We start from the raw sequence: 9,476 nt of genomic DNA on the forward strand, positions 1-9,476 counted from the left end.
TTTTGTTGAAGAAATGAAGGAGATGATGATGTGAAACAAGTCTTCTTTGCTCTGTTTCCGTGCCTGTTACTAATTGGACTATTCCTTTCAGATTTTGAGGTCTTCCAGGATGGGTAATTTTGTGATGTGGTGATGATTGATGTCCTATGATTGGGTTCTCAGACTGTGTGTTAGATTTTCTCCTCTGTACCAGTTGCAGATTGTTTCTCTTGTAATTTCTTGCATTTAGAACTTTGTCCCTTTTATTGTGATGATCCTTACTGACCCAGCTGATTTCTCATTTCCTTCTCATTTCTTTCTACCTATTGTACCCTTGACTTCCCCAGTGGTTTGTCTAGAGATCCACCAGGGTCTATGTCTTATTAAGTCCTCACACCTAGCCTGTCTCTTTCTCTGTTCTTCATAGCTCTGTGCCTGATAGATTGATTTAGTCAGTGCATATCCATTTTTTTGAGAGCCTCTAAAATTGAAAAAAAATGATTTGATTCCAATATTAGCTATTTAATGTTTTTTTTTTTATTCAAGTCACCATAATCTATGAAGCTTTTCATGATTTTCAGGCAATGTTCCAACCACCAATCCCTTCATCACTGTCCACTTCCCTCCATCAGTGTCTCCATAGCAACTTAATGTTATTTCAATCAGAAGCACTTACAACAAAATGCAAACTTGAACAGTGGGTCAGTGATCCTGATCTCAGCTCTCTCCTCCTGCAGGTTTCAAATTTCAAGGTCTAGTCACCTTTTGAAATGCTGTCACATTCCTTCTAATTGCTTGCTTTTGGGGAGTTTTCCCAATTCCTGTCCTCTTTCTTATTTCTGTGCTCTTTTTGTTGTTGATGTGGCTTAAACCTTGTCTTTGGATTCCAAATTCTTCCTGTTAGGAGTGTTCCCTTACATCAATGTGGTGCGTTCTACATTGTCTTTGGACAAATGGCAATTACTCAGCAGAGTATGGGGCATCTTAGTCATAGTCCTATAATTCTTTGAGGGAAAAAGCGACTATTTTTTGCAAAAGGACACCAATGTTGAGTATATTAAGGTAATTTATTTTATTATGGTATAATTAGCCTCTTGAAAATCCTGTTTGCTTTTTCAGATTTTCTCTGTACCTCAACCATTTTTCTGTGAAAAAAGTTTGATTCCCCACTAATTATAAAAATTATCCATGCTCAACATAAAGCACAGAAAGGTTAAAAAAAAAAACAGTCACGGGCACTCTCTCCAGGGATTGAAAACATTTCATGCCTTTTCCTCACCTATGACAATTTCCTTCTGAATCTTAGCAGTTATCAAAAATATACCCACGAAAGCTTTTACAATACGATAATGTCAAAATGATGTTGACCATTAACGTTCATCGGAAATGAAAGAACTGCAATGGGCTTAGGGAAGGCTTGGGAACTCCGGTATCCGGGGTTGTCTTCAAGGAGACTCCTCGTCCATAAAACACTACCCTTTCTGCAGCCACCTGGGAACGGAGCGAGCGGGGTGGGCGGAGGGGGGGTGGAGTTCCGATGATTGAGAGCCGGGCTCTCGCCAATCAGTGTTCAGCATTGTTTTCTCCTCTCCACCAATGAGGAAGCTCTGCCGGCGAGGCTTTCTTCAAGTCTGAATCCATCGTAGCCTATCAGCAGGTGAGTCTCATAAAGCGCCTCCGCGCTCACGCCCCGTGGGCGCTGCGGCCCCGCCCTCGTCCCGCCCCCTCCCGTAAGGCTCCGCCCCCGCGAGGGAGGGGGCCGGGGCAGTTACTCGCGCGGCTGGAGGTGGGGGCGGGCTCCGCTGGACTCGTGCGTCCTGCGCCCGCCGTGGCGGTGCAGAGCCCAGAGGCTCCCGATTGTCCTTAGCGGCAATCTTCTCCCCCCGCCCCACGCTGCCTCCTTCCTTCGGGGCCCGGGATTGCTGGGGGCCGGAGCGAGAGCGTCTCCCGGGGACCACGCTGGCCCGGAGCAGGTACTGGGGCAGTCGGGACTGCAGCGCTGCTCAGAGCGCCCGGGCGCGGGGCGGGCGGCGGCGGCGGCGGAGGCTCCCGGTGCGGCTCCCGCCGGCGGCCACCGTGCCGGCAGGGGCAGCGTCACCCGGAACCTCCCGCGCGCCTCCTCCCGGGAGCCCGCGGCGGCCGCGGCACCTTGCAGCGAGGTGGGGGCGGGGCCGGGGCCGCGGCATTCGGGACCCTCAGGAGGGAGGGAAGGAGGGGACCCCGCGGGGCTCGGGGGAGGGCGGGAGGGCTGGCAGGTGGAGGGAACCCTGCGGAGACGAGTGCGAGTTGGGTGACTCTGCAGGGATCAGGACCTATTGATAACTGTAATAATGAGCAATAAACTGGTTTCCACTCCCCTCCCCCTTTCAAAAACGAGAACGGTGTTTCTACTTGGGTAGTGTTAATCATGGATTTTTTTTTCCCCTCTTGGTTTGGAGACAGGTGCTTTTTGCAATGCGATTTGCATACCATCTACTACTCACTAGTAGAGGAGAAAAATCCAATTAGTAGATGGGGGAAAAAAAAAAAAGCAGCGCCAACTTTTTTTTTTTTTTGGGGGGGGGGGTTGTTTCAGTGACAGGTAGACCCAGCAGCGTGACTCACCTTTGTCTGGCCTGAAGTAGGGGAGCAATGCGATAGGAATGAGGAGGAGGAATGTTCAGGAGGAATGTCTGTGCAGGTTTGAAAGGATTGTGGAGGTGGCACCTTGTTTCTGTCACTCAGGCTTGGGTGGGTGTGATTTTCTTTTTTCTTATTAAACCCCCTTCCCAAACCATTATTCGAATTATAGAAGGAGGAGAAGCGGCTGCAAACCCCGTCTCAGTACAGCCTCTGGTTATTTTTTTTTCTTCTTCAGCTTTTTGGGTCACACCCGGCAATGCACAGGGGTTACTCCTGGCTCTGCACTCAGGAATCACTCTTGGCGGTGCTCAGGGGGCCATATGGGATGCTGGGAATCGAACCCGGGTCGGCAGCGTGCAAGGCAAACGCCCTACCCGCTGTGCTATCGCTCCAGCCCCAGCCTCTGGGTTTTTGGGGTGCACTTGCTACTCAGGCAGTCTTACTTTATTTTTGGGTAAAAGAACACTAGGTTGCATATATTAAAGTAATTTCCTCTGAGGCAGTTCGTTTACTGATCAGATTTCCTTGAGAAAAAAAAAAAGCCATGAATTGCTGTTAGTTTTTCTTTATCACCCTCCCTTTTCATTCACCAAGTGCAGTGAAGGTCACCGAGTTTTAGCAGTAGTGGCTCACGAACCACCTTCTCCCACCCAGGTGTGGCCCATTTGGGTCCTTTTCATTGAGGAGCCCGTGTCAGTTTCACTCGGTTCGCGCCACCTTCTCTTCTGAGGCAGGTGGTGCGTATCATGCCCATTTTACAGGTACATAAACCGAAAGCCCAAGAGATAAAAGGCATTCCGCCACAGGTTATTGGACTCTTTATTTTTATACCTGCAATTGAGTTCATTCAAGATCTGGAAAGGTAGCCACCATTAAGCTTCTGCATACCAATTTAATCAGGCATATAAGCGTCAGGTGGAGGTGGTTATTTTCAGGTAAAGAAATATTTGCTACCCGCCCCTCCCCCCATCCCAGTGTTGGTAAGATTTCATCAGAAAGGTAATTTTCCCCCTGTAGTCAAAACAAATAATGCCGATACTATGTAAAAATCTATTTTAAACTTGGAAAGTTTTTTTTTTCTTTTTTTTTAGTTTGTGTTTCTAAATTAGTGGATATCAATTGTGGATTGAAAGTACATGATATACATAAGCGAATGTTTTTAAAAGTGAATTTGGTAAAGCGGTTAAAAACATAAAACTCTGATTAAACTAAGCAGGGGTGTTTGGGGGTTAATGAAGGGCAGGTTTGGGTGGATAGTTGGGAGGAATCTCTTGAATGATGTCAAGGTTTGGGAACTTTAGAGAATTGTTAAGTTCTGTTCAACTTATTAGTCATTAGAAAGATGGAAATGTCTTATTCCTTGCTGACTGGAATAGTTCAACTCAAAAAGTAATCTTTTTGTGGCAGATTTGATCAATCAGATGTATGTAAACAGGTACATTTTGACCTAATTCGTGTATGTAGGATATAAGGCATATCTCATACAAGCCTTTTTAAGTCCAGTTCTGCTTCAACATTTTGGTGTGTGTGTGGGGGTGCCGTGTGTGTGTGGGGGGGGGTTCGGTGTGTGTGTGTGTGTTAGCACGTGTGCGTGCAAAGGCCTGTAATGGTTTTTACTTTCTTACGAGTTACATTTATTAAATTTTTTTTTTTAATTAAAGAAGGGCTGGAGTGATAGCACAGCAGGTAGGGCGTTTGCCTTGCACGCGGCCGATCTGGGTTCGATTCCTTACTCCCTCTCGGAGCCTGGCAAGCTACTGAGAGTATCCCGCCCGCAAGGCAGAGCCTGGCAAGCTCAATGTGACGTACTTGATATGGCAAAAACAGTAACAACAAGTCTCACAATGGAGACGTTTTGGTGCCCGCTTGAGCAAATCGATGAACAGCGGAGGACAGTGCATTAAAAACAAATTTTTCTTAGCTGTTAATTTATGCAGATAGTTCTCTTTTGATAAACACAACCTATTTCCAGTTTGGAAAAGTGGAAAGAGATTTATACTGCTTATAAGGTATCTGCTTGTGTTCTTTTTTTTTTTTTTTTGAGCAACACCTGGCAATGCTCAAGGGGTTACTTCTGTCTCTGCACTCAGGAATCACTCCTGGTGGTTTTTGGGGGACCATATGGGATGCTGGGGATGGAACCTGGGTTAGCTACATGCAAGGCAAGTGAACCTTTATGCTATTTCTCCAACCTCTGCTTATATTCTTGTTGGAGAGAGGGGCTCTTCCTCCACCCCCATGTTATTTAGAGTTTATGCACTTAACAAAATTAGACACTGTACAGCTTCCACTAGATGGTGCACTGGGTGTTGCTTATTGAGGATTTTTTTGTTGTTGTTGTAGGCATTTCACTGACAAAGATATAAATGTAACCTATTTCTGTCCTCTTTGTAATCTCAATGGAATAGAGGTGAATGATTGAAGTGATTTTGTTAAAGGAGATTATTTGGAAGAAAAGGATAGCTTAATTTAAAGTGGAGGAAATTATTAGTAATTTCAGAAATAACTTCTTTAGTTCTTCCTGTAGTCAATATCACTGTCTAGAATGAATGTATTGTTCTCTGTCTTCATTTGAAAATTCTTAAAGTTTGTTAAAGTCTTATGTGAATCATGAATTTTAAAATATAATTTTGTTTTGCTTTCTTAGACTATGGATTTTCTAAAAGAAGTGGTAGAATAAAGGAGTTGGGGAGATAGTACAGCTGGTAGCACATTTGTCCTGTATGCAGGTGACTTGAGCTTGATCCCTGACACTTCATATGATCTTCTGAGCCCTGCCAGGAATGATCTCTGAGTGCAGAGGCAGGAGTAACCCCTGAGCACTGCAGGTGTGGCCCCAAACCAACCAACCAAACAAAAACGTAGAATAAAGTGGGTATAAATATAGCTAGATTATTTGGTGCCTTAAATTAAAACTTTTTTCTTTTTGAATTTAATTAGTCTCATTTAATCTCACTGTTCTGCGGAACATTTTTATCAGCTTATGAAAGAGAGCAGGTTCCTTCTTTCCAGGAGTGATTAGGCTTGCTGGTTTCTGTTTGGATTGCTTAATTACTCAGGAAAGGAGGTGAGAATAACCTAGCTGTTTGATAAGAAGCTGTTTGATATAGAACCAAGTCTATACCCTGTTTAAGTCTATGCCTTTTTATACCTAAAAGGGTAAAGACATGGTGTGTTGGAGAATAAGGACTAGTTAGGGCAATTGCATTTTTTGGAGATGTTTTGCAGAAAACACCAGACTTTTAAGTCAGAATTAAGGCTGGGTAAGTAGCTCATTAGTAGAATATAAGTTGTATAAGTAGAATGTCCTGGATTCAGGACATTAGCAATACACACACACACACACACACACACACACACGTCAGAATTTAAGTGAAGAGCTCTTTAAGTGGTTGGTATATCTGTTTATTGTTGGAAGAAGAGCTTTGGAAATTTGTTTCTTGGAAACCAGCACTGTTTCTGAAGGGATCTGTTGATTTGGGAGAGGAAAAAGAAATCAGTGCCATTCTTCCTGGGAAGGTAACTACTGGCAGCACTGCCAGGCCAGTAAGGTGTTGAAAGGGGGTGGATGTAAGTACTAGGCAGATTAAGAAGGGGGCTAAGTGTGGACTTCTTAGGAATCTCTCTACCTTTGACATCTTATGCCTGTAAGCATTGTAACTCAGGGTTATAGCTATTGTGGTCCACGGGTGTCTATTAACACCTTAGTCTTCAAAGTTATGTTTTAAATTTAAGAAGTAAGTGGAGACTTACACTTTAGAAAAGTGTAAACTTTTGGGTATACTGGTGAACAGCTTTAAAAGAGTTAATTGGTCTCAGGTAGGTTTTCAAAATATGAAAGGGACATGAAGACACGTAACTTCTGGTTTTCTCTCTTCTGCTCCCTTTATAAAAAGACTTTATTAGAAATGGGTCCACGTACACCCTGGGGGCCATACTGCCCATTGAGACCTTGAGCTGGGGAGGAGAGAAGGCTCATGGTCTCGAGAGTACTTTGAAAACAGAAAGGTCAGACAAGCAAGGATGCTGCAAAGGACTGGCCCAGGTAAGCAATGGGATGATGACACGGGCATTCTCCCATAACATAGTGTCTGACTAGCTTTCCATGGGATTAAAGACATACTAGCTGAAACACGATGCCTCTGGATAAGTTCTTTCTGATATCCAAATGTAGAATGTGCCTGTTTGGTATGAGTTGGTAGATTATGGTTTGGATCTGGACATGTGAAAATGATACTTTTTCCCATATACATCAGTGATTAAAGGCATTCATTAGTAGGGAGAAACGTGTTTGTTTCAACGTATTCATTTTTCATGCAATATGAATCGAGAATCAGATACTTTGGAGGGCTATGACTTCTTTTTTCATCATTGGAAGTCTGTTGAAGTGATGGTGTCATCAGTCCTTTTGAATTTAGCCAGGGTTGAACGGGATAATGGAGCTCTGGACTGGGATTGGTCAAGCTCCTACTTCTGATAGCTAAAATATTTTTTTTCTCTGCCTTCTGTGGCATCTGATCTGTTTTCTATGTATCTCTATGGTGCTTCTCACGTTTGAAATTCAGTGCTGATCCCAGCCAGGTCTTTTCTGAGTAAGTCATTTTTCTTTTGTTTCCAAGTAGTGCTCAGGGGGGCCCCGGTGGCTTCTCATGATGCTTCACCAGCTTGGCCAGTGGTTCAATATGAGGACCTGAGGGTGGGGTAGTGGGGAATACCCTGGTGGTGGTCCTTGAGGGTCTTTCAGGACCATACCCAGCCATGCTTGTGTGCCATGTGGTGCTGGGGATCAAAGGCAGATGGGATGCACACAAGCATGCACCCTAACCCCTGAATTACCTTCTCAGGTCCAGAGTAGGACCCTCCCACCACCCTCATCCATTTTCAACATAATGTAAGCCGGTTGGCATTAAGGTTTTTGTCCGGTTCTGGGAGGAATCTGTGCTGGAGGCTCCGAGAAAGTGAGTTTGTGGATTTGGATTTACTTAGTTACAAACAGGATCTAGTTGGGAGTATTGAAAGATGGCAAGGACACTGTGCACAGTGTCCCCCCAGCCCGCTCTTACCTGAAGGGCTGGTTTGAGCAGAGGGTCCCACAGTGCTGGGAGTGCGTCCTAGAATTCCCATTTCTCATGAGTCTCAGGACTGAGTGCTGCTGCTGGTTCAAGGGCTAGACTGAGAAGAACCAGGGGACAACGCAGGGCTTGGCAAAGAAGCCGGGCTTTCACTGTTGAACCCCAGCCCGGCCACTTCCAGGTCTTTGACCTAAGGCCTGTTTTCCATATTTTCTGTTTCCTCATCACTGAACTGGAAACGCACACATGGTTCATGTCGTGAGGAGTGAAGGAATTCCACTGTGTATAGATTGATTATAAGCTGGCAATTCATCTTTACTTTGAAATGATGTTGGGCAGCCCTTCCCTTGTGCCCAGGGGGCCTGGAGGCCACTCCCAGCGATTCTTCGCCTACTGACTAGATGGTGAGGGCTGATGTTAGGGCCCAAGGATGTGATGCTCTTCAGGCCCTCAGTGCTGGGGGACACCAGACCCACCCTAGCTGTGCTCAGGGACCACTGTGTGCTACAGGGATCAGACTGCGGTCTGGTGCACATGGGGCCTGGACAATTTCTGCACTGTCCTTCTGGACAAATCTTGACTTTTCGTCGTAAAACTATCAGCTACTTGCCTTGTAAGTGGCTAACCCTGGTTCCATTCCAGCTCTGCAGGATCCCCTGGGCACTGCCAGGTGTGGCCCTAACACCTCTCCCCAGTGGGTATATAAACAAACAGAATGCAGACTCTTATTTTTAAATTGGGGTGGAGAGACTTGAAACCAAGGGCCTTCATTTCCCTCCCTTAAGAAAAAAAAAGTGGTTGGGGCTGGAGCAATAGCACAGTGGGTAGGGTGTTTGCCTTGCACGTGGCCGATCCAGGTTCGATTCCCAGCATCCCATATGGTCCCCTGAGCACCGCCAGGAGTGATTCCTGAGTGCAAAGCCAGGAGTAACCCCTGAGCATCGCCAGGTGTGACCCAAAAAGCAAAAAAAAAAAAAAAAGTGGTAAAATATGTTGGATTTTCATGATGACTGTAGTCTACCTTCTATAGTAGGAGTTTCATTGGTGGTTCTCGTGAATTCATTTACAGGCAGTTCCAGAAGGTTCTCTTCAGAGGGGTTACCTGGTGCTGAAGGCGGTTTTTGGACTGTCTTCTCCAGCTTGCCTGCTCTGTGACTGGCTGAATGTGTGTGGGTGTCAGAGTTCTCAACTCTCCAGACAGTCTGCAGTCCTGTTTCCTGGTGCTTTTTGTCCCAATCCACCATTTGATTTCATTTAGCAGTTGTCACACTTGTAATTCTGTTTACGTTCCTGTCCTTTCTTTACGTCCTCTGTGTGGGCAGGGCCTGGCATCTTGTGCTCTCCACCTGAAACACAGCTTCTGCTTTCTAGGCCCGCGGCTTCCTCAGAGCCAGGTGAGTGGACCCGAGTCACTCAGCCGTGTCCCCTACAGACCTTCTGGTGTGTCTCCCCTTTTTCATGTTGTCATTTGCCTTCACAGGTCCCTCTCTCAGTTTTCTCTCCTGTCATTCCCTACTGTCAGATTAAGGTTTGGAATGACTGTTCTAGCTTCTCCTCTCGCCAGCCTGGTTAAGCCCCACATTCTTGGGCACTTAGTATTTTTTGACTTTGTTTTTTTTTCCCTTTTTGGGTCACACTGGGCTAATTACGCCTGGTGGCGCTCAGGGGACCATTTGGGATGCCGGGAATTGAATCTGGGTTGGCTGCCCTCCTCTCTGAACTATCACTCTGGCCCCTTTCTTGACTCTCTGGTGCCCCAGATCTGCTGCAGTAGATGTTTCTCTCTCTCTCTCTCTCTCTCTC

General features: G+C 45.7%; 1 protein-coding gene across 5 annotated transcripts in view; it reads left to right on the forward strand.

Moving 5' to 3' along the window:
• The first annotated feature begins 1,827 nt into the window (after positions 1-1,827).
• The window catches only part of MPP7 (MAGUK p55 scaffold protein 7), a 236,151-nt gene continuing 228,502 nt past the window's right edge, over positions 1,828-9,476 (forward strand). For all 5 annotated transcript variants that reach the window (XM_056136933.1, XM_056136941.1, XM_056136950.1 and 2 more), the window contains exon 1: positions 1,828-1,952. The gene's annotated coding sequence lies outside the window, so the exon portion shown is untranslated. The remainder of the gene's footprint in view (positions 1,953-9,476) is intronic.

This window comes from Sorex fumeus, unplaced genomic scaffold (genome assembly GCF_029834395.1).
Source record: "Sorex fumeus unplaced genomic scaffold, SorFum_2.1 ptg000007l, whole genome shotgun sequence".
Classification (NCBI taxonomy): Eukaryota; Metazoa; Chordata; class Mammalia; order Eulipotyphla; family Soricidae; genus Sorex; species Sorex fumeus.